We start from the raw sequence: 24,674 nt of genomic DNA, 5'->3' as shown, positions 1-24,674 counted from the left end.
CCTGATCTCGGCTTTGTTTCCGAAGGCAGCGACAGCTACAAGGAGCACGGCTATCGAATGTTGCTGATCTGGCTTCATGGCGTGGCCAGTGAAGGCAAGCACCCGATCAAGGAACTGTACGAGAGCTTGGTTGACATCGGAAACACCGAGTTAGCAGGTACAACAATCCCTCCTATCGCCCAGAACCTTTGCCACATCTGGAGTCGTGTGTCCAGTTTTGGTCTCCTAATTTGAGGAAGGACATCCTTGTTATTAGGAAAAGGGGAGATGCAACGAGACCTGGGTGTCATGGTACACCAGTCATTGAAAGTAGGCACGCAGGTGCAGCAGGCAGTGAAGAAAGCGAATGGTATGTTAGCATTCATAGCAAAAGGATTTGAGTATAGGAGCAGGGAGGTTCTACTGCAGTTGTACAGGGTCTTGGTGAGACCACACCTGGAGTATTGCGTACAGTTTTGGTCTCCTAATCTGAGGAAAGACATTCTTGCCATAGAGGGAGTGCAGAGAAGGTTCACCAGACTGATTCCTGGGATGGCAGGACTTTCATATGAAGAAAGACTGGATAGACTCGGCTTGTACTCGCTGGAATTTAGAAGAATGAGGGGGGATCTTATAGAAACTTACAAAATTCTTAAGGGGTTGGACAGGCTAGATGCAGGAAGATTGTTCCCGATGTTGGGGAAGTCCAGGACAAGGGGCCACACACAGTTTAAGGATAAGGGGGAAATCCTTTAGGACCGAGATGAGAAAAACATTTTTCACACAGAGAGTGGTGAATCTGTGGAATTCTCTGCCACAGAAGGTAGTTGAGGGGCCACAGTTCATTGGCTATATTTAAGAGGGAGTTAGATGTGGCCCTTGTGGCTAAAGGGATCAGGGGGTATGGAGAGAAGGCAGGGATGGGATACTGAGTTGGATGATCAGCCATGATCATATCGAATGGCAGTGCAGGCTCGAAGGGCCGAATGGCCTACTCCTGCACCTATTTTCTATGTTTCTATATGAAGAAAGATTGAAAAGACTAGGCTTGTATTCACTGGAGTTTAGAAGGATGAGGTGGGGACGGGATCTTATAGAAACATATAAAATTATAAAAGGACTGGACAAGCTAGATGCAGGAAAAATGTTCCCAATGTTGGGCGAGTCCAGAACCAGGGGCCACACACAGTCTTAGAATAAAGGGGAGGCCATTTAAGACTGAGGTGAGAAAACCTTTTCACCCAGAGAGTTGTGAGTTTGTGGAATTCCCTGCCACAGAGGGCAGTGGAGGCCAAGTCACCGGATGGATTTAAGAGAGAGTTAGATAGAGCTCTAGGGGCTGGTGGAGTCAAGGGATATGGGGAGAAGGCAGGCACGGGTTATTGATTGGGGACGATCAGCCGTGATCACAATGAATGGCGGTGCTGGCTCGAAGGGCCGAATGGCCTCCTCCTGCACCTATTGTCCATGTTTCTATTCCTGGGCTTTCCGCTCGTCACTTTTATTCCACGTTTCACGTATGTTGTTGCGTTTCATGTCTGTCGGCGGGCACGATCTCCCTCCTGCGGTGAGCGAAGTTCTATCGAATTGCATCGCAAACTCTGTTGCCGCGCCCGCCCTCAATTTGCTTTCCCCCCCCCCCCCCCCCCCCACAACAGAGAAGGTGCGTCGAGAAGCAAACGCCGACGGAGAACCCGCGAGGAGATGCGTGCAGATGTGAGCCGCCATTTTGGGAAGCTGTGCCCCGCCATTTTGGGAAGCTGTGCCCCGCCATTTTGGGAAGCTGTGCCCCGCCATTTTGGGAAGCTGTGCCCTCGCTGCCCGACCGACCCAGGACTTGAGTTCAGTTTAGAGACACACTGGGTCCGCACCGACCAGCGATCGCCCGTGCACTAATTCTACCCTAAACAGCAGGGACAATTTATAGAGGGCCTTCACGCACGATGGGGCAATATTTTTTTTAACATTTATGCATTTACACCAATGCCGATTAACCTACAAACCTGGACGTCTTTGGAAAGTGGGAGGAAACCGAAGATCTCTGAGAAAACCCACGCGGGTCAGAGGGGATCTTATAGAAACATATAACATTCTTAAGGGATTGGACAGGCTAGACAACAGACAATAGACAATAGGTGCAGGAGTAGAGGCCATTCGGCCCTTTCGAGCCAGCACCGCCATTCAATGTGATCATGGCTGATCATCCCCAATCAGTACCCCGTTCCTGCCTTCTCCCCATATCCCCTGACTCCGCTATTTTTAAGAGCCTTATTTAAGAGCTAGATGCAGGAAAAATGTTCCTGATGTTGGCTGGGGGGAGGGGGGGGGGGGGGGGGGGGGGGGGGGGGGGAGGGGGAGTCCAGAACCAGGGGTCACACAGTTTCAGAATAAGGGGTAGGGCTACTCCTACACCTGTTGTCTATTGTGTACTGTCTAGCAAGCCAATTAACCTACAAACCTGTACATCTAGGGAGTGGGGAAGAAACCAAACAGCACTCGTAGACAGGATCGAACCCGGGTCTCCATTTTAGGACTGAGGTGAGGAAAACCTTTTTCACCCAGGGAGTTGTGAAGCTGTGGAATTCTCTGCCACAGAGGGCAGTGGAGGCCGATTCGCTGGATGTTTTCAAGAGAGAGTTTGGATTTTGGGGCTAAAGGAGCCAAGGGATATGAAGAGAAGGCAGGAACGGGGTACTGATTGTGGATGATCAGCCACGATCTTATTGAATGGCGGGTGCTGGGCCGAATGGCCAACTCCTGCACCTATTTTCTATGTTTCTATGTACAAACTCCGTACAGACAAAACAGTCGTAGTCGGGATCGAACCCGGGTCTCTGGCGCTGTAAAACAGTCGTTCTACTGCTAGGTAGAGCGGTAGGAAAAGGGGAGATGCAACGAGACCTGGGTGTCATGGTACACCAGTCATTGAAAGTAGGCATGCAGGTGCAGCAGGCAGTGAAGAAAGCGAATGGTATGTTAGCATTCATAGCTAAAGGATTTGAGTATAGGAGCAGGGAGGTTCTACTGCAGTTGTACAGGGTCTTGGTGAGACCGCAGCTGGAGTATTGCGTACAGTTTTGGTCTCCTAATCTGAGGAAAGCCATTCTTGCCATAGAGGGAGTACAGAGAAGGTTCACCAGACTGATTCCTGGGATGGCAGGACTTTCACATGAAGAAAGACTGGACTGACTCGGCTTGTACTCGCTGGAATTTAGAAGATTGAGGGGGGATCTTATAGAAACGTACAAAATTCTTAAGGGGTTGGACAGGCTAGATGCAGGAAGATTGTTCCCGATGTTGGGGAATTCCAGAACAAGGGGTCACACAGTTTAAGGACAAGGGGGAAATCTATTAGGACCGAGATGAGAAAAACATTTTTTTTCACACACAGAGAGTGGTGAATCTGTGGAATTCTCTGCCACAGAAGGTAGTTGAGGCCACACAGTTCATTGGCTATATTTAAGAGGGAGTTAGATGTGGCCCTTGTGGCTAAAGGGATCAGGGGGTATGGAGAGAAGGCAGGGATGGGATACTGAGTTGGATGATCAGCCATGATCATATTGAATGGCGGTGCAGGCTCGAAGGGCCGAATGACCTCTACTCCTGCACCTATTGTCTATGTTTCTATATTGTACTGTATCTGAGCTGCTTATCTAAGTGCTTATGTATAGTGATACTATTGCACAGATCTGTACCTCGATGACTAATAAAGTACCATTAAATGGAGAGACACGTTGTGGTGTTGTATATCTTATACTGTAATGGGATGCACCAGGTTTAAAACTCAGAAACACAAAGCATGGTCACCATTATATATATTCTTCCCCTGTTTTTGTAAAACAGCTAAAAAGCAAGTTATTGCACATATATAAATCCGCTGTATCCAGAGAGGAGTGGGGGGGGGGAGAGAGTCTGGACAACTTGCCAAACACTTGTCTTTTGAAAAAAAAAAATGTTTTCAAGCTCAAGCTGGAGGTGGTCGTAGAATAATTCTCCAGGAGACGCGTCCAGAATGGACTCTGATGCCGCTCAAAATGGCCGCACAAAATTGGCCGCACAAAATGGCTGCCTAAAATGGCCGCACAAAATGGCCGCTCCTCCGTTCCAATGCACTGTTTTGCTGCTGTTCTCGGCTCTTGGGATTTTGAGTGTGTGTGTGTGTGTGAGGGGGTAGGGTAGGTTTTTTGTGCCTCTCCTGTCGCCGTCCCTCCCCTCCCCCCTCTCGTCAGGTGTCAGATGGCCTCCTCGACGCCTGGCTGGTTGGCCACCCACTCGGTCTGGGTCCGCCGCGCTCTGGTGAACCGCTGCGCCTCCCCGCGAGGGTCGGCGGGACGGTCGGGCGGCGGGGGCTTGCCGAACGACCCCACCCTCCTGGCGCGCCGGTGGAGGACCTCGGGCTCCTCGCCCTCCCCGTCGGCGGGATCCGGGGTTCCGATGGGGGACGGTTCTGCCGCGTCCTGGAGGAGTTGAGGGAAGCCCGGATCGGGGCCGTCAGAGGGCGCGGGGTCGTCGAACTCCTCGAGCTCCTCGAGGTCCTCGTCTTCGGGCTCGGCGGTGGCGGTGGTCGGGCTGGGCTGGGCGGCGTCCGGCTGGGAGGGTCTCGGGCGGCTGGAGTGGTGGCGCGGCACCGGCCGCTTGGTCAGGGGCGAGCTCTGCGAGGGGAAAGACGCCTGGATCACCAGCTCGTTCATGGGAGGGGTCTGCGGCCGCCGGCTGCCGGCGGCGGGCGCGGCGGGCGCGACGGAAGGCTCCGGCGATCCCTCGCTCGACGGGGAGGGGGAGCTGCGCTCGGAGGGGGTGGTGGCTTTCGAAGATTGCCGGGTGGACGGGTCACCGGGCGAAGGAGTCGAAGACCTCTCGGCCATGTGCCGGGCCGGAGAGGGATTGGGGGAGCCCCAGGATGTCTTCTTGGACTTTCACATTGGATGATGACTTGTTGCGGTGGGTCTTGGAGGATTTTTGCTTGGCGGAACCGCTGGCTGCCTTGTGGTGCTCGGATTTCTTGGTGCTCGGTTCATCCGCGGCCTCCGGAGTGGCCGTCACGGGCGAAGCCTTTTTGCTGCCCTTGTGCTTGTTTTTCTTTCCGGGCGGTTTCTTGGTGGAGGAGGAGGTCTCGGCGGTGAAGGTCACGGCGGTGGAGGTGGCGGTCGGGGTCAGGGTCGAGGTCCTGGTGTAGTTGAGAAGGACTTGCTTGGGCTTGGGGGTGGTGATGCGGAGGAAGGAGAGGCGATTGGCCGGCGTGACGAGCGAGTGGATGTGGTGGTGGACTCGGGGGACGATCTTGGTCGGGAGGGTGACCGCGCCCTCTTCCTCGACCGGCGGTGGTGGCGGCGCGCCGGCGGCGGCGGCGGCGGCGTCGGTGGGCGCGGGGCTGGCCGTCGCCGGTGAACCGTCAGGGACCGGAGTCGCCTCGGTCGTCTCCGGCACGGGCTCGGGAATGTCGACGAACGTGACCTCCGAGGCAACTTGGTCTTCCGACGGTTCCGTGGCCAGCGTGGTGCTGGAATGCCGGTGGAGGCGCGGGACTTGCTTCCTGGTAGGCGCGACCGGGGGAGGCGGCTTGACGGAGGCTGGTGGCAGGGCGTCAGTGGGGGTGGGGGTGGGGTTGGTGGGGAGGAGAATGATCTCGATGTCTTCGGAAGGGGTGGTAGTCGGCTTCTCCAGTAGCGGAATCTTGGTGGTGGTGGCGGCGGTGGTTGAAGGCTCTACAAACACCTCGGCCACGGGGGCGGTTGAGCTGGTGAGGCCAAAGAACGAGGATCTGTCCCTGGGGGTCTTCAAGGCGTGGACGTGGTGGACGCGCGGCGTCTTGCTCGTGGGCGAGTGTTCCACCAGCAGGACGGTGGTGGTGGTGGTCGCCAGGCGCGGGCCGGGCGAAGGGTTGGAAGGCCTCTTCGCCATCGTGGCTTCCGGCGCGGGGGCCGGGGTCAGGGGAGGCGGGGCCTGAGGGGTCTCCGGGTCTTGCCGCTTGGGGCTGGGCTCGCGGAGTGCGCGGCGCGTGGCCTCCAGCCTGTTGACCGGGGGCGACGGGTTGGGGCCGTGGAATCGCTTCCTCACCGACGCAGAGTCTCCGAGGTTGTAGAACAGTTTCGAGAACTTCCCTTTCCAAAGGGGAGGCTGATTGGTGGCGTGGGGCAGTTTTAACGGCTTCTCCTTGGAGCCGGCCGACATCCTTATGACGGAGGGTAGTGGAGTCTCGGTATTCGAGGGGGCTTTTGCAGGGGAATCTATCAAAGGGTTTGAGGACCCAGGTGGAGGTGGGTTGTGACTCTGGGGCGCAAGCGATGACCTTCTACTCCCAGTGGAAGATGGAGGACTATGGGTTGGCCTGATGGAAGATGGACTGAGACCACGGGAAGGGCCTATAGACTTCATGGTCCCTATGGAAGATGGTGTCTGATCTTGGGATGGCTTTGAAGACTTGGATGATGCGTGGAGAACATGGGGAGGATTAGTAGACATTCTAGTCCCAGTGAAAACTGGACGACGGCCATGGGGCAACTTTGAAGGCCTCCTGTGCCCAGCGGAAATCGGTTTGAGTCGAATGAAAGGGTTTGTGGCCTTTGTGATCACAATGGAAGATGGGGTCGAAAAATGGGAAGGATTTGGCGACTCTCTCTCAGCAGAAGACGGAATGAAATTATTGGGCTTTTTGTTCCCAGTGGAAGATTTCTGAAGACTATCGGGCAGCTTTGAAGGCCTCCTGTCCTCAAGGACAGGTTGACTTGGACCAATGGATGGGATTCTAATCCCGTTGGTTGGTTTAAGATTATGGGCACGGTTCGGAGATCTCCCGTTCGCCCGGGAAGACTTTTTGAAACTCTTCAAAGGGTACGTGGATACGATCTCGGGGGGAGGCGGGTTTGAAAGTTGTTCTTTCTCGCGGGAAGTCGGAAGATGGATTGGCTGGGTAGGCTGCCTTTTGCCGGGAAGGGTAAACTTGAGATTGTGGGAAGGGTTTGAAGCTCTCCGGTCCCCGGGTAGACGTGGGTTGCGCTTAAGGGGGGGTTGCAAGGACTCCCTGTCCTCGGGGGAAGGTGGAAGTCTAAGGGGCGGCCTTGAAGACTTTGACCTCTTCGGGGAAGGCGGGTTGAGGTTGGGGGAAGCTTTTGGAAACGGCTCATTATCGGGGGAAGGCGGACCACGCCTGCGGGACGGGCTCGATGAGCGCCTGTTCTCGGGGGACGCTGCAGGGAGCTTCTGGGACAGTCTCAAAGACTTTGCGCTCTCAAATGAAGGCGACTCGAAACTGCGAGAAGCTGTAGGCCTTGTTCTCTTCAGGGAAGGCGGGGGGTGCCTGTAAGAAGGCTTCGAGGGCCACACTTTCTCCGGGGTCGGTGGATTGGGAGCCGGGGGAGTCTTCCGCGACCGTACGTTCTTACCGGAAGGCGCGTTGAGACCTCGCGATGGGTTCGAAGCCCACGTCTTCTCGGGGGAAGGCGCGTGGATTCGGTGGGAAGGGTTGGCAACGCTGCCCTTTTGGGGGCCGTTTGGAGAGTTCATGCCTTGCAACCTGGACTCTTGAGCGCCCGGCGAGAGGGTCTTCTCCCGCCTCTTCTCCAGGAACGAGTCTCTGTTCCCTCTGTCGGCGAACTTCAGCCTCAGACCCTGGGATCCCGACAGCCCCTGCCGGGCTGCGTTCTTTGAAGACCCTTGGGGGACCCTCCGGGGAGGGGGGTCTGCTGCCTTGCCCGCCACAACCGGGCTCGGAGGCCGATAACCCTCTCGGTCCCACGGGTTGGCGAGGGGGACTGGACGGGGCCCCTCCGTGAGGAGACGACGGTGCTGGACCGCCTGACGCTCGGGCGGAACCTTTCCCGGAGGCCGGTTTGGAAGCGACCTCTTGGAAACGGGCGGCGCGTGGCTTTTCTCCGGGGAGAACATGGACGCTCGTCGGATGATGTGCTCCTCGGAGTTTTCGCGGCGGGGATGGGCACCGGCTGACGGGGCCATTTTGGACGGCGACGGTTGGCCGCGAGAGACGGGCAACGGCGCTCCGGCGGAAGCGTTGTGCTTTTTGCCGGCGCGGTTCCTCTTTGCGCCCTTCGGGGTTGGGATGGGGGAAGGGGCGGGATCCCTCCGGGCCGGACGGGCGCTGTCGGAGGGCCTTCCGCTGAGGGAGGCCCCGTGGCGGGGTCCGGGGTGGGTCGAGGGCTTCCCGTTGGACGAAGGCTTGCGGTGCTCGCGGGCGTTGGGAGGGAAGGCGTGGAGCGGCCTCGCGCGCCGTTTGGCGGGGGGGCCCGGGCTCGGGCCGCGGGCATCGGACGGGAGGATGAAGTGCGAAACCGAAGAGCCGGGCCCGGCCGGGGGGCGGTGGCGGGGGGCTCTCTTCGACCTCGACAGGTTGCTGTCGCCCGGCACGATGGCGTCCAAGTGGTTCATGGCGGTCTTCAAGTGGAGCATGTCGCCGGGGGTGGGGCTCCCCTTGGAGAACCTGACCTTGGCCTTCTTCAGCAGCTGCTCCAGCTGGTCTATCTTGGGGAAGACGTCGGGCGCGCTCAGGTGCTGCTCCTGGCGGGGCCCCGAGGCCTCCCGGGCCCCTTTCCTCTCGCTCAGCGGCCGTTCGGCCCTCAGGGGGCTCCTGTAGGTGGTAATCCCCAGCGGCTCCTCTCTCGGCTCCGCCTTTTTGCCGGGCTTCTCCGGGCTGTAGAAGATGGCCTGGGGGAGGAAGTGGGCCCCTCCCAGGGCGTTTGGGGCCTTGCTGGGCAGCGTTAGCTCCGGCCCTGGCTCCAGCTCCAGCTCCGGCCTCAGCTGCTGCTTAGGCCTCAGCCTCAGCCTGGGCGTCGGCGTCCGAGGCTCCACTCTCTCCTTCCACGTGCTGGGCCGGGGGGCCGGGGACAGGCCGGCGCGGCGGCTGGTGTTCTCGGGGGCCGACTGCGACTGCGACAGGACCGCGTTCAGCCGCGAGATGGCGTCCTGGATGTTGACGATGTCCTCCTTGGTCGGGACCCGCTTGGAGAACTGCTGGTTCAGGTTCTTCATCAGGTTCTCCAGCACGGGGATGTCCGACTGGCTGGACGGCTCCTCCTCCGCCGCCGCCGCCTCCTCCGCCTCCACCGCCTCCTCCACCTCCTTCTCGTCACTGTCTTCCTCCTCTTTCGCCGTTTCCTCCGTCGTCTGCTGTTGCCGGATCTTGATCTTCAGCCGGCGGGGCTCGGCGGGGGTGGTGGACATCCTCTGCTTCCTGGCGGACTCCTCGATCAGGTACAGTTTCTCGATGTCCTCTGCGGGGAGCACCAGGTTTCGGAGCAGGTCCCGGGCGTGGCTGCTCCTCCCCTTCTTCCTCGGGGCCTGCCGATTCTGGCCCGCGGGCGGCTCGTTGGTCAGGAGGAACGAGGACTCGTTGCCGGACGAGATCTGGGTGGTCGCCGTGTAATCGGGCTGGAGGACAGTCGTGGCCTGAGTCCCGTGCTTCTTGGGGCTTTTGGAAGAGCTGGGGGGGCCGTGCGTTTTAGGCGCTTTCGTTGGGCTGGGCGGGCTACGTTTCTGAGGTCCTTTCGTTGGGACGGGGAAGGTATGTTTTTGAGGCCCCTTCGATGGGGTGGAGGAGCCATGTTTTTGAGGTCCCTTCGATGGGGTGGGGGAGCCATGTTTCTGAGATCCTTTCGATGGGGAGGGGGAGCCATGTTTTTGAGGTCCTCTCGATGAGCTGGGGAAGCCATGTTGTTGAGGTCCTTTCAAGGGAGAAGGTGAGCCAAGCTCTTCAGGTCCGTTCGAAGGACTGGACAAGAGATATTGTTGGGGTCCACTTGAAGGGTTGGGGAGGCCGTGTTGTTGAGGTCCTCTTGAGGGACTGGCAAAGTCATACTGTTGAGGTTCTCTTGAGGGAGTGGGAAAGTCATACAGTTGAGATCCAGTTGAGGGGCTGTTGGCGCCATTCTGTTGAGATCCTGTTGAGAGAGCTGGGAAGCCATACTGTTGAGGTCCAGTTGAAGGACTGTTGGCGCCATACTGTTGAGGTCCAGTTGAGGGGGAGTTGGCGCCATACTGTTGAGGTCCAGTTGTAAGAGTGGTGACGCCATATTGTTGAGGTCCAGTTGAAGGACTGTTGGCGCCATATTGTTGAGGTCCAGTTGAAGGAGTGTTGGCGCCATATTGTTGAGGTCCAGTTGTAAGAGTGGTGGCGCCATATTGTTGAGGTCCAGTTGTAAGAGTGGTGACGCCATACTGTTGAGGTCCAGTTGAAGGTGTGTTGGCGCCATATTGATGAGGTCCTGTTGAAGGGGTGGGCAAGCCATATTGATGAAGTCCTGCTGAAGGGGTGGGCAAGCCATATTGATGAGATCCCATAGACGGGGTTGGGAAGTCATACTGTTGAGCTCCTTTGGAAGGGGTGGGGGTCAAGTCAAACTGCTGGGGCCCCGTTGAAAGGCCGGTGTAGTCGTACTGTCCACTTCCTTGTGAAGAGAAGGGGAAGTCCTGCAGCTGAGGTCCCCTTGAGGGGACGGAGAAGGCATGGTGGTGGGGCTCCTTCGACCAGGTGGGCGTGCCGTAGGTCTGGAAGGGGTTATAATAAGGGGGGGAGGAAGGAAAGCTCTCGGGCCCGCTGGACGGGGTGGGGGAGTCGCGAGTCTGCGTCTCCGTGAAGGCGGTGGACGGGGCGTGCCCGAGCGTGGAGATGTGCTCCTTCACGTCGGTGGTGTCGTCCGTCAGCTTCACGGCCACGGTGGAGGTGGGGGAGGAGAAGTCGCCCTTGTCCAGCCCGGTAGCGGAGGGCGGCGGCTCGCTCTGGGCCTCCGACACCACGGTGGTCACCCCCTCCGTGCTGCCCCCCACGGTCGGGGAGAACTCCTGCGCCTGGGGCCCGCCGGAGGTCAGGTCGACGTCGGTGGTCTCGCTGCTCCCGGCCGGCCCGCTGGCCGTTTGGGTGATTTCCAACACCGGGGCGGCGCTGCTGGCGTTGCCCTCCACGTCCTCGCGTACGATGGTCACGTCGTCGGGGAAGCGGGTGTTGGCGCTGCCGAGGGGCGTGGTGGGGAGCTGGGAAAAGGGGGAGAGCATGGCCTTGACCAGGGTCTCGAAGGACGAAAAGGCCTCCTCCTCCTTGGGGACCACCAGGGGCGGCTTGGTCGAGTTCTTCCCCTGATAGCCATCGTCCACGATCACCACGGTGGAATCCGTTTCGACGCCGCCCACCGGCTTCTGATCCTCCCCCCCGGCATCGATGATCCTGTTTTTGCGGCCCAAAATCTTCTCGCATGTCTCCTCCAGCCCCCTCCTGGTGGCAGCCACTCCCTCGCCCTTCCGGTGGGCCTTGAAGTGGAGGTACTCCTCGAAGATCTGGTGGAAGAGTTGCAGCTCTTTCTCAGCGTAGCCGTGGTCTTCTCGGGCGGGCTTGCCCGTGTCGGGGCGCCCAGCCCAGGACTGGCCCGGCAGGCGTGGACGGCCCTTCCTCGAGTGCTGGGTCAGGTTCAATCGGCTCTCGGGCGGCTGACTGGAGCCCGGTTGGAAGCCTACCTTGTGCTGGCCGCCGCCGCTCGGCTTAACGCCACTCTCCGCCAGCATGCGCTCCAGCAGAGAGGGCATGGATGCATTACTGGCGTACACATCGAAGATGATGTCGCCTAGTGTCCTGCTGTCTTGGCTAAAGCCGTTCCCAGTTCTTGGAACTAAATCAGGGAAAAAAAATCAAATTCAATAAACAATAGACAATAGACAATAGACAATAGGTGCAGGAGTAGAGGCCATTTGGCCCTTCGAGCCAGCACCTGCACCGCCATTCAATGTGATCATGGCTGATCATCCCCAATCATTACCCCGTTCCTGCCTTCTCCCCATATCCCCTATCTAGCTCTCTCTTGAAAGCATCCAGAGAACCTGCCTCCACCGCCCTCTGAGGCAGAGAATTCCACAGACTCACCACTCTCTGTGAGAAAAAGTGTTTCCTCGTCTCCGTTCTACATGGTTTACTCCTTATTCTTAGAAACATAGAAACATAGAAAATAGGTGCAGGAGTAGGCCATTCGGCCCTTCGAGCCTGCACCGCCATTCAATATGATCATGGCTGATCATCCAACTCAGTATCCTGTACCTGCCTTCTCTCCATACCCCCTGATCCCTTTAGCCACAAGGGCCACATCTAACTCCCTCTTAAATATAGCCAATGAACTGTGGCCTCAACTACCTTCTATGGCAGAGAATTCCATAGATTCACCACTCTCTGTGTGAAAAATGTTTTTCTCATCTCGGTCCTAAAGGATTTCCCCTCTATCCTTAAGCTGTGACCCCTTGTCCCGGACTTCTCCAATATCGGGAACAATCTTCCTGCATCTTGCATGTCCAACCCCTTATTGTTAAACTGTGGCCCCTGGTCCTGGACTCCCCCAACATCGGGAACATGTTTCCTGCCTCTAGCGTGTCCAAGCCCTTAACAATCTTATATGTTTCAATGAGATCCCCTCTCATCCTTCTAAACTCCAGAGTGTACAAGCCCAGCCGCTCCATTCTCTCAGCATATGAAAGTCCCGCCATCCCGGGAATTAACCTTGTAAACCTACGCTGCACTCCCTCAATAGCAAGAATGTCCTTCCTCAAATTAGGGGACCAAAACTGCACACAATACTCCAGGTGTGGTCTCACTAGGGCTCGGTACAACTGCAGAAGGACCTCTTTGCTCCTATACTCGACTCCTCTTGTTATGGAGGCCAACAGGCCAAAACTGCACACAATACTCCAGGTGTGGTCTCACTAGGGCTCTGTACAACTGTAGAAGGACCTCTTTGCTCCTATACTCGACTCCTCTTGTTATGAAGGCCAACAGGCCAAAACTGCACACAATACTCCAGGTGTGGTCTCACTAGGGCCCTGTACAACTGCAGAATTCATGGAACATTATTGTATTCTCTAATTTCGGGTAACTTCACAAACCGTTAGATTTTCGATTATTTTTTAGATTAGATTCGAGACACAGCGCGGAAACAGGCCCTTCAGCCCACCACTAACACTATCCTACTGAGATCAATAGCCTCCCATGCCTTCCATGAGAGAAGGCAGGTACAGGATACTGAGTTGGATGATCAGCCATGATCATATTGAATGGCGGTGCAGGCTCGAAGGGCCGAATGGCCTACTCCTGCACCTATTTTCTATGTTTCTATGTTTCTATGATGAAACTGGCAGACTCTTTTGTTAAGAGGCAGTGGTATCTGATTGCTGCAGGGAGGTTACATCAGAACTTTTTGTCCCCCAGACTGTTTACTTTTTGAAAGACAGCTTTTTTCCCCGCAAGACAAAATTTCCAAAGTAACTTTTAAGTGGTTCCCTTGTTCCCGATCAAAATCAATTTGGCTCAATGTAATACAGTGTTCTCTAATTCAATAATGTTTTTTTTTAAATTTGTGGTATGGAAACATAAGTTATAGCAAAGCTACCTAATTGCAATCAAGTCTTTCAAAGAGGAGGTATTAACTATAACCTCTATTTGTCTAAATTTGGCCAATGTGTGAGTGTGAAGACATAGAAACATAGACAATAGGTGCAGGAGTAGGCCATTCGGCCCTTCGAGCCTGCACCGCCATTCGATATGATCATGGCTGATCATCCAACTCAGTATCCTGTACCTGCCTTCTCTCCATACCCCCTGATCCCTTTAGCCACAAGGGCCACATCTAACTCCCTCTTAAATATAGCCAATGAACTGTCCTCAACTACCTTCTGTGGCAGAGAATTCCACAGATTCACCACTCTCTGTGTGAAAAATGTTTTTCTCATCTCGGTCCTAAAAGACCCTTATCCTTAAACTGTGTGTGACCCCTTGTTCTGGACTTCCCCAACATCGGGGACAATCTTCCTGCATCTAGCCTGTCCAACCCCTTAAGAATTTTGTAAGTTTCTATAAGATCCCCCCTCAATCTTCTAAATTCTAGCGAGTACAAGCCGAGTCTATCCAGTCTTTGTTCATATGAAAGTCCCGCCTCCCAGGAATCAGTCTGGTGAACCTTCTCTGTACTCCCTCTATGGCAAGAATGTCTTTCCTCAGATTAGGAGACCAAAACTGTACGCAATACTCCAGGTGTGGTCTCACCAAGACCCTGTACAACTGCAGTAGAACCTCCCTGCTCCTATACTCAAACTGTCTTCAGCGTTCCCCTTAGTTTATTTAGAGATACAGCGTGGAAACAGGCCCTTCGGCCCATTGAGTCCATGCCGACCAGCGATCGCCCCGTACACTAACTCTACCCTAAACAGCAGGGACAATTTATAGAGGGCCAATTAGCCTACGAACCTGCGCGTCTTTGGAAAGTGGGAGGAAACCGGAGCACCCGGAGAAAACCCACGAGGGTCACGGGGAGGAGGTCCAAACTCCATCCAGACAGCGGCCCGCAGTCAGGATCGAACCTGGGTCTCTGGCACGGCGAGGCAGTAACTCTACCGCTGCGCCACCGTTGGCAGCCCCCATCGTAGTGGGTCTACTTGAATTCTTAAAGCGTAAAGCCCGAAGGGGCAGAGGAGCCGGCTACAAGCACCGAGGAGATCAAAGGGCGAATGAGGAAGCCTTTCTTACCTCTTTCTTTGAACGAGTTGTGAGGTGCTTCACTCCAGTCAGCGTCTACAGAGGCAATCTGTGGGGGGGGGGGGAAGAATGAACAGAAAGGGCTTTACCATCTTAACGAAACGCAATTGTAGCCTTGTCCCCAAGGCGTGGAATGATATGTTGAAAGATATAATGTTTAAGAAGGAACTGCAGATGCTGGAAAATCGAAGGTAGACATAAATGCTGGAGAAACTCAGCGGGTGAGGCAGCATCTATGGAGCGAAGGAAATAGGCAACGTTTTGGGCCGAAACCCTTAGAAACATAGATCCTTAGGTGCAGGAGGAGGCCATTCGGCCCTTCGAGCCAGCACCGCCATTCAATAACCCGTGCCTGCCTTCTCCCCGTATCCCTTGACTCCACTAGCCCCGAGAGCTCTATCTAACTCTCTCTTAAATCCACAAATCCTTCTTGAAAGATATATTGACGTTGGTGTGTGCATTGCCGAGGGGGTCATGAGGGAGGTGGTCTAATGCTCGACTTTAGCTTGTAAAGGCTTCCCGTTAAATAATAGTTCTTTAGACACAAAAAGCTGGAGTAACTCAGCGGGACGGGCAGCATCTCTGGAGAGAAGGAATGGGCGATGTTTCGGGTCGAGACCCTTCTGGAAACTCAGCGGGTGAGGCAGCAGCTATGGAGTGAAGGAATAGGTGACGTTTCAGGTCGAGACCCTTCCGGGTCTCGACCCGAAACGTCACCTATTCCTTCGCTCCATAGATGCTGTCTCATCCGCTGAGTTTCTCCAGCATTTTTGTCTACCTTCCACAGTCTCATCCGCTGAGTTTAGAAACATAGAAACATAGAAAATAGGTGCAAGCGGAGGCCATTTTGGCTCTTCGAGCCAGCACCGCCACTCATTGCGATCACTCCTGTACCTTCACTCCCTCCATCGGGAAGAAGGTACGGGAGCCTGAAAACAACCAGGCCTTCTCAACATCCATCAGCCTCTTGGACACAACTCAACTACGAACCTCTCTGGATCATTAAAGGCATCGGGTTTTCATTTGGTTTAGAAATACAGGCCCTTCGGCCCACCGAGCCCGCGCCGACCAGCGATCCCCGCACACTTACACTACCCTGCGCACACACTAGGGACAATTTTACCTTTCTACCTGGCCAATTAACCTTCAAACCTGTACGTCTTTGGAGTGTCGGAATATCTAAATAAAAAACCCACGCCGGTCACGGGAAGAATGTACTAACTCCGTGCAGACAGTGTCGGTAGTCAGGATCGAACCTGGGTCTCTGGCGCTGTAAGGCAGTAACTCTACCGCTGCACCACCATGACCCCCCCTTTAGTGGTTATCTATATATTACTAAAAGTCTGATCTTGACCGCTTTTGGCCCACTGTGCTGCGATTTCCGAGAGAACGCCGCCACCAACGGCCGTCATTTTTGGCCACCTCGCTCAGAGCCCCCCCTCCGCCTTCCGGGACACCAGAGGATTGTTCCCACCGATGAAAAACCCGAGAGATATTAATGTTTTTTTTTTTTTAATCCCCCTTCTCTCTGCTGCCCCCCGCTGGCGGCAGGGTGAGGGACTATAAAACCCGGAAGTGTAGTGCCTCATTCCGTCTCTGCCAGACCCAGGAAGCGAGAGGGTCACGGCTCTCTGAGCTGTGAATATCACTGAACGCACGTCTACACCACGATGAGTCCCCTCGATGCGGCTGTAAAGTGGCTGCAGCCCAATTGTTTGCCTCGCCTTTTTAACAAGTTTGTGTTCACAAATTGAATTTTGGTTGTCGGGTGGCTGCAGCCCAATTGTTTGCCTTGCCTTTTAAAATCGTTGCAACAATTGGATGCCAGCCCAAGAATCCATTCGGCCCACAATGTCTATACCAGCCCTTTGGAAACCAGTACCTTCGGCCCGCAACACCCATACTAGCGCAACAGACAGCCCCCCCCCCTACTGGCGAGCGATATTAGAATTGGTGGAGAGGTGGAATATTGTGTTGGTGACCAGCCCTCCCGTATGATGCTGGTACCCAACGGGTCCCACTTAGTCTAGTATATATTTGATGGATGGGATTTATATAGCGCCTTTCTAATACTCAAGGCGCTTTACATCGCATTATTCATTCACTCCTCAGTCACACTCGGTGGTGGTAAGCTACTTCTGTAGCCACAGCTGCCCTGGGGCAGACTGACGGAAGCGTGGCTGCCAATCTGCGCCTACGGCCCCTCCGACCACCACCAATCACTCACACACATTCACACAATATATTATCTGTGTGATGCCTGTTACGCTGCTACAAGTATTGTATTGTTCTGTTCAGGGTAGACATGAGAATTAGGCTCTCGTGAGTCTTCTGACTTGAATCCACCACTTCATCCCTTCCAGAGAGGGGGAGGGTGTTGGTGTAATAAGGGCCATCGCACAAACCAACCTCCCTTTCATTCAGCACCTCGGCAAGGCCAACAGCATCATCAAGGGACCAGTTCACCCCCGGTCACTCCCTCTTCACCCCTCTCCCATCGGGCAAGAGGGACAGAAGTGTGACAATAGACAATAGACAATACTTGCAGGAGTGGAGGCCATTCGGCCCTTCGAGCCAGCACCGCCATTCAATGCGATCATGGCTGATCATCCCCAATCAGTACCCCGTTCCTGCCTTCTCCCCATATCCCCTGACTCCGCTATCTTTAAGAGCCCTATCTAGCTCTCTCTTGAAAGCATCCAGAGAACCTGCCTCCACCGCCCTCTGAGGCAGAGAATTCCACAGACTCACCACTCTCTGTGAGAAAAAGTGTTTCCTCGTCTCCATTCTAAATGGCTTACTCCTTATTTTTAAACTGTGTGGCCCCCGGTTCTGGACTCCCCCAACATCGGGAACATGTTTCCTGCCTCTAGCGTGTTCAAGCCATTAACAATCTTATATGTTTCAATGAGATGCCCTCTCATCCTTCTAAACTCCAGAGTGTACAAGCCCAGCCGCTCCATTCTCTCAGCATACGACAGTCCCGCCATCCCGGGAATTAACCTTGAAAACCTACGATGGGCTCCCTCAATAGCAAGAATGTCCTTCCCCAAATTAGGGGACCAAAACTGCAAACGTGAAAACGAACGCAGACATCTCCAGATTCGGAGACAGTTTCTTCCCGGCTTTTATCAGGCAACCGAACCGTCTTATAACCAACTAGAGAGTGATCCTAGCTTACCATATCTCCCATTGGAGACCTTCGGACTATCTTTAATCGGACTTTATCTTGCACTAAACGTTATCCACCTTATCCTGTTTAAGAAGGAACTGCAGATGCTGGAAAAATCGAAAATGTGGATGCTGGAGAAATCGAAAATGCCGGAGTACAGTTTTGCCCTCCTAATTTGAGGAAGGACATCCTTGTGATTGAGGCAGTGCAGCGTGGGTTCACGAGATTGATCCCTGGGATGGCGGGACTGTCATATGAGGAAAGATTGAAAAGACTAGGCTTGTATTCACTGGAGTTTAGAAGGATGAGGAGGGATCTTAGAGAAACATACAAAATTTTATAAGGACTGGACAAGCTAGATGCAGGAAAAATGTTCCCAATGTTGGGCGAGTCCAGAACCAGGGGCCACACACACTTAGAATAAAGGGGAGGCCATTTAAGACTGAGGTGAGAAAAAAGCTTTTTCACTCAGAGAGTTGTGAATTTGTGGAATTCCCTGCCACAGAGGGCAGTGGAGGCCAAATCACTGGATGGATTTAAGAGAGAGCTAGATAGAGCTACAGGGGCTGGTGGAATCAAGGAATATGGGGAGAAGGCAGGCACGGGTTATTGATTGGGGACGATCAGCCATGATCACAATGAATGGCGGTGCTGGCTCGAAGGGCCGAATGGCCTCCTCCTGCACCTATTTTCTATGTTTCGATGTGAGGAGTGAAGTGGAGATTTACAGGTGTAAGGGGACAGAGAAGGAGAGGAGGAAGGGAGGGAGGGGATAAAAGAGAGTCGGGGATGTGAGATCGTCGACTGAGAACGGCACGGCTCCCATTCTATCCATTGTACCAAGATCACGAGTAGATTAGCATGCACGCCATTAAATACGCTGTGATGACTGGCCTTACAGCAGGAGACTCTTCATCCCACATTTTCTTTGCAAAAGAGTCACGTGCAAAATGCAATCAGGCAGAACCTGCCTTTGGCTTTAAAGGCAGGCTCCCAAATTTAGGCCAACTCTGATGCAAAACAAAGTGCTTTGAAGCTCCTGACCTCGGGTGCTTTCTATGTGGAGTCTGCATGCTCTCCCTGTGACCGCGGGGGATTCCTTCGGTTTCTTCCCACGCGGCAAAGGCGTGCCCGCGCGGGTTTGTAGGTTGATTGGCCCTCTGTAAACCGACCGCTAGTGTGGAGGGAGCGGATGAGAAAGTGGGATGATGTAGAACTAAGGGCGGCACGGTGGGGCAGCGCCAGAGTCCCCGCTTCGATCCTGACCACGGGCGATGTCTGCACAGAGTTTGTACGTTCTCCCCGTGACCTGCGTGGGTTTTCTCCGAGAACTTCCGTTTCCTCCCACACTTGACAAAGGCGTACAGGTTTGTAGGTTAAGTGGCTTGGTAAATGTGTGTGTGTGTGTGTGTGGGATAGTGTTAGTGTGCGTGGGATAGATAGTTGGCGCGGACCGGGTGGGCCGAAGGGCCTGTTTCCGCGCTGTATCTCTAAACTAAACTAAAATAAACTGTAAAAACACTCCCCAGGAACGCCTGTGAATAGAAACATAGAAATTAGGTGCAGGAGTAGAGGCCATTCGGCCCTTTGAGCCTGCACCGCCATTCAATATGATCATGGCTGATCATCCAACTCAGTATCCTGTACCTGCCTTCTCTCCATACCCTCTGATCCCCTTAGCCACAAGGGCCACATCTAACTCCCTCTTAAATATAGCCAATGAACTGGCCTCGACTACCCTCTGTGGCAGAGAGTTCCAGAGATTCACCACTCTCTGTGTGAAAAAAGTTCTTCTCATCTCGGTTTTAAAGGATTTCCCCCTTATCCTTAAGCTGTGACCCCTTGTCCTGGACTTCCCCAACATCGGGAGCAATCTTCCTGCATCTAGCCTGTCCAACCCCTTAAGAATGTGTAGGAAGGAACTGCAGATGCCGGTTTAAACTGAAGATAGACACAAAATGCTGGAGTAACTCACAGAGTTTGCACGTTTTCTCCCCGTGACCTGCGTGGGGTTTTCTCCGAGATCTTCGGTTTCCTCCCACACTTCAAAGACGTGCAGGTTTGTAGGTTAATTGGCTTTGGTGTATGTGTAAAATTGTCCCGAGTGTGTGGGGGATCGCTGATCAGTGGGGACTCGGTGGGCGGAAGGTCCTGTTTCTCCAAAAAACTAAAAACTAGTGCGAGCGGGTGGCTGAGGGCCAGTGTGGACTCGACGGGCCGAAGGGCCTGTTTCAATGCTGCGTCTCTCAACTAAACTTGGAGCAGTGAATTGTAGGGGTGAAGATGTTTCCTAATGCCCCTGTCCCACTTAGGAAACCTGAACGGAAACCTCTGGAGACTTCGCGCCCCACCCAAGGTTTCCGTGCGGTTCCCGGAGGTTTTCGTCAGTCTCCCTACCTGCTTCCACTACCTGCAACCTCCGGGTCTAAATCTCCAGAAAAACAGCTGGGTAGACCATTCATGATGGTCACAGGCTTATATTTGCAAGCTCTTCTGACTTGTTCTAGTTTAGTTGAGGGATACAGAGCAGGAACAGGCCTATCTTCACGCCCAGTCCACACCAACCAACGAACACCCAGTCCACACCAGTCTCTCGACCCGAAACGTCGCCTATTCCTTCGCTCCATAGACGCTGCCTCGCCCGCTGAGTTCCTCCAGCATTTTTGTTTACCACCCATTCACACTAATAATAATAATAATAATGGATGGGATTTATATAGCGCCTTTCTAATACTCAAGGCGCTTTACATCGCATTATTCATTCACTCCTCAGTCACACTCGGTGGTGGTAAGCTACTTCTGTAGCCACAGCTGCCCTGGGGCAGACTGACGGAAGCGTGGCTGCCAATCTGCGCCTACGGCCCCTCCGACCACCACCAATCACTCACACACATTCACACACAGGCAAAGGTGGGTGAAGTGTCTTGCCCAAGGACACAACGACAGTATGCACTCCAAGCGGGATTCGAACCGGCTACCTTCCGGTCGCCAGCCGAACACTTAGCCCATTGTGCCATCTGTCGTCCCAATGAATGGTTTAGGGAGACAGCATTGACACAGGCCTTTCTGCCCACCGAGTCCATGCCCGCCAACGGACATCCATACGCTAATTCTACCCTACACACACTCAAGGCAATTTACACAAGCCAACTAGCCTCCAAACCGGCCGTCTTTGGAGTGTGGGAGGTAACCAGAGCAACCGGAGAAAGCCCACGTGGTCACAGGGAGAACGTACGTACAAGCTCCACGCAGACGGTGGCCGAGGTCAGGATCAAACAAATTTCTTTGGTCAGAGGGTGGTGAATCTGTGGCATTCTTCGCCACAGACGGCTGTGGAGGCCACAATTCAATGGATTTATTTAAGGCAGAGAGAGAGAGAGAGAGAGATAGATTCTTGACTGTTTCAGAAGGAACTGCAGATGCTGGAAAATCGAAGGTAGACAAAAATGCTGGAGAAACTCAGCGGGTGAGGCAGCGTCTACGGAACGAAGGAAATAGGCAACGTTTCGGGTCGAGACCCTTTTTATTTCCTCTTCCTTTCTTCTTCCCCCCCCCCACCCTCAGATCAGTCTGAAGAAGGGTCTCGACCCGAAACGTCGCCTATTTCCTTCGCTCCATAGATGCTGCCTCACCCGCTGAGTTTCTCCAGCATTTTTGTGAAGAAGGGTCTCGACCCGAAACGTCGCCTATTTCCTTCGCTCCATAGATGCTGCCTCACCCACTGAGTTTCTCCAGCATTTTTGTCTACCTTAGATTCTTGATTAGTACGGGTGTCAAGGGTCATGGGTTACGGGGGAGAAGGCAGGAAAATGGGTTGAGGAGGGAGAGATGGATCAGCCATCATTGATTGGATGTCGGAGTAGGCTTGATGGGCCGAATGGCCTAATTCTGCTTCTATCCCGGCGGCACAGCGGGTAGAGTCGCTGCCTCGCCGCGCCGGAGACCCGGGTTCGATCCTGACTACGGGCGCCGGCTGTATGCAGTTTGTCATTTGTACCTTCTCCCCGTGACATAGAAACATAGAAACATAGAAAGTAGGTGCGAGAGTAGACCACCAGGTCCGTCGAGCCCGCACCGCCATTCGCTCATGGCTGAACACTAAACAGACACACTTACCCACAAACAGTAGACACAAGACACAGAACACAAGACACTACCCTCCCCTTTATACCGCTATCACCCCTCTCCACCCCAAGAACCGCGTGATCTCCTGGGGGAGGCAAAAAAACGGATAAAAACCCAGGTCCAATTCGGGAAAAAAATCCGGGAAATTCCTCTCCGACCCCAATCCAGGCGATCGACACTTGTCCAGGAGATCACTCAGGTCTTACTATACTAACCATACCTAGGTCCATATCCCTGCCCTCTCCCCGTAGCCCCTTATCCCCTTGGCAGCTAAAAAACCATCTATTTTAGACTTAAATATATTTAACGTTTCTGCTTCCACTGCTCCCTGGGGCAGTGAATTCCATAAATTAACCACCCTCTGGGTGAAGAAGTTCTTCCTCATCTCAGTTTTAAAAGAGCCCCCCCTTATTCTGCAACTATGTCCCCTAGTTCTAGTTTCCCCGATCATTGGGAACATCCTCGGTGCATCCACCCGATCAAGGCCCCTCACGATCTTATATGTTTCAATGAGATCGCCTCTCATTCTTCTAAACTCCAAAGAGTAGAGTTCCAGCCTACTTAACCTTTCCTCATATGTCAATCCCCTCATTGCAGGAATTAATCTTGTAAACCTTCGCTGCACTGCCTCCAGGGCTAGTACATCCTTTCTTAAGTATGGACCCCAGAACTGTACACAGTATTCCAAATGTGACCTGCGTGGGTTTCCTCCGAGATCTTCACTTGTGACCTTGTGAACCCGGGTCTCTGGCACTGCGCAGCCGTGACTCTCGGCAGTTGGCTTTGGGCCCTACGCCTGGAATCCTTGATGGGGGGGGAAACGTGCCGTCCGTTGACTCTTCATCGGAAGAGGAGAACGACACCACAACTTTGCCGAGCGTGCAGAGAAGGTTTACCAGAATGCTGCCTGGATTGAAGGGTTTGCCATTGACCATCATTAGTTCGAGGAGGGGAATCAGGCCACTCGGCCCCATCAAGTCTACTCCACCATGCAATCATGGCTGAACTATCTCTCCCTCCCAACCCCATTCTCCTGCCTTCTCTCCACAACCCCTGATACCCACACTAATCAACTATCTACCAATCTTAACCTTAAACATATACATTGAGTGGATATTTTCACCAATAGACAATAGACAGTCTGAAGAAGGGTTTCGGCCCGAAATGTTGCCTATTTCCTTCGCTCCATAGATGCTGCTGCACCCGCTGAGTATCTCCAGCACTTTTGTCTACCAATAGACAATAGACAATAGGTGCAGGAGTAGGCCAGTCGGCCCTTCGAGCCAGCACCGCCATTCAATGTGATCATGGCTGATCATCCCCAATCAGTACCCCGTTCCTGCCTTCTCCCCATATCCCCTGACTCTGCTATCTTTAAGAGCCCTATCTAGCTCTCTCTTGAAAGCATCCAGAGAACCAGCCTCCATCGCCCTCTGAGGCAGAGAATTCCACAGACTCACCACTCTCTGTGAGAAAAAGTGTTTCCTCGTCTCCGTGCGAAATGGCTTATTCTTAAACTGTGTGTGGCCCCTGGTTCTGGACTCCCCCAACATCGGGAACATGTTTCCTGCCTCTAGCGTATCCAAACCCTTAACAATCTTATATATGACCAGACTGATTCCTGGGATGTCAGGACTTTCATATGAAGAAAGACTGGATAGACTCGGCTTGTACTCGCTAGAATTTAGAAGATTGAGGGGGGGATCTTATAGAAACTTACAAAATTCTTAAGGGGTTGGACAGGCTAGATGCAGGAAGATTGTTTCTGATGTTGGGGAAGTCCAGAACTAGGGGTCACAGTTTAAGGATAAGAGGGGAGTCTTTTAGGACTGAGATGAGAAAATCATTTTTTACACAGAGAGTGGTGAATCTGTGGAATTCTCTGCCACAGAAGGTAGTTGAGGCCAGTTCATTGGCTATATTTAAGAGGGAGCTAGATGTGGCCCTTGTGGCTAAAGGGATCAGAGGGTATGGAGAGAAGGCAGGTACAGGATACTGAGTTGGATGATCAGCCATGATCATATTGAATGGCGGTGCAGGCTCGAAGGGCCGAATGGCCTACTCCTGCACCTATTGTCTATGTTTCTATGTTTCAATTTCACCCGCTGAGTTTCTCCAGCATTTTTGTCTACCTTCGATTTTCCAGCATCTGCAGTAGCTTCTTAAACCAAATATCCACTGACTTGGCCTGTGGCAATGAATTCCACAGGTTCACCACCCTCTGACTAAAGAAATTATTCCCCCATCTCCTTTCTAAAGGTGCCATCCTTCTTATTCTGAGGCTGTGCCCTCTGGTCCTAGAATCTCCCACCAGTGGAAACATCCTCTCCACATCCACTCCATCCAGATCCTCCAGCGCTTTGTGTTTTGCTCAATAGCCTGGCATCTGCAGTTTCTTGTGTTTCCATGTAAAGGGCCTGTCCCACTTTCAAGACCTAATTCACCACCTCTGCCGAGTTTGCCCTTGACTCATAGAAACATAGAAAATATAGAAAACATAGAAAACAAAGAAACTTACAAAATTCTTAAGGGGTTGGACAGGCTAGATGCAGGAAGATTGCTCCCGATGTTGGGGAAGTCCAGGACAAGGGGTCACAGCTTAAGGATAAGGGGGAAATCCTTTAAAACCGAGATGAGAAGAACTTTTTTCACACAGAGAGTGGTGAATCTCTTGAACTCCCTGCCACAGAGGGTAGTCGAGGCCAGTTCATTGGCTATATTTAAGAGGGAGTTAGATGTGGCCCTTGTGGCTAAGGGGATCAGAGGGTATGGAGAGAAGGCAGGTACAGGATACTGAGTTGGATGATCAGCCATGATCATATTGAATGGCGGTGCAGGCTCGAAGGGCCGAATGGCCTACTCCTGCACCTAATTTCTATGTTTCTA

The sequence above is a fragment of the Amblyraja radiata genome, chromosome 47 (genome assembly GCF_010909765.2).
Source record: "Amblyraja radiata isolate CabotCenter1 chromosome 47, sAmbRad1.1.pri, whole genome shotgun sequence".
NCBI lineage: Eukaryota > Metazoa > Chordata > Chondrichthyes > Rajiformes > Rajidae > Amblyraja > Amblyraja radiata.
Note: the sequence above shows the minus strand (reverse complement) of the source record.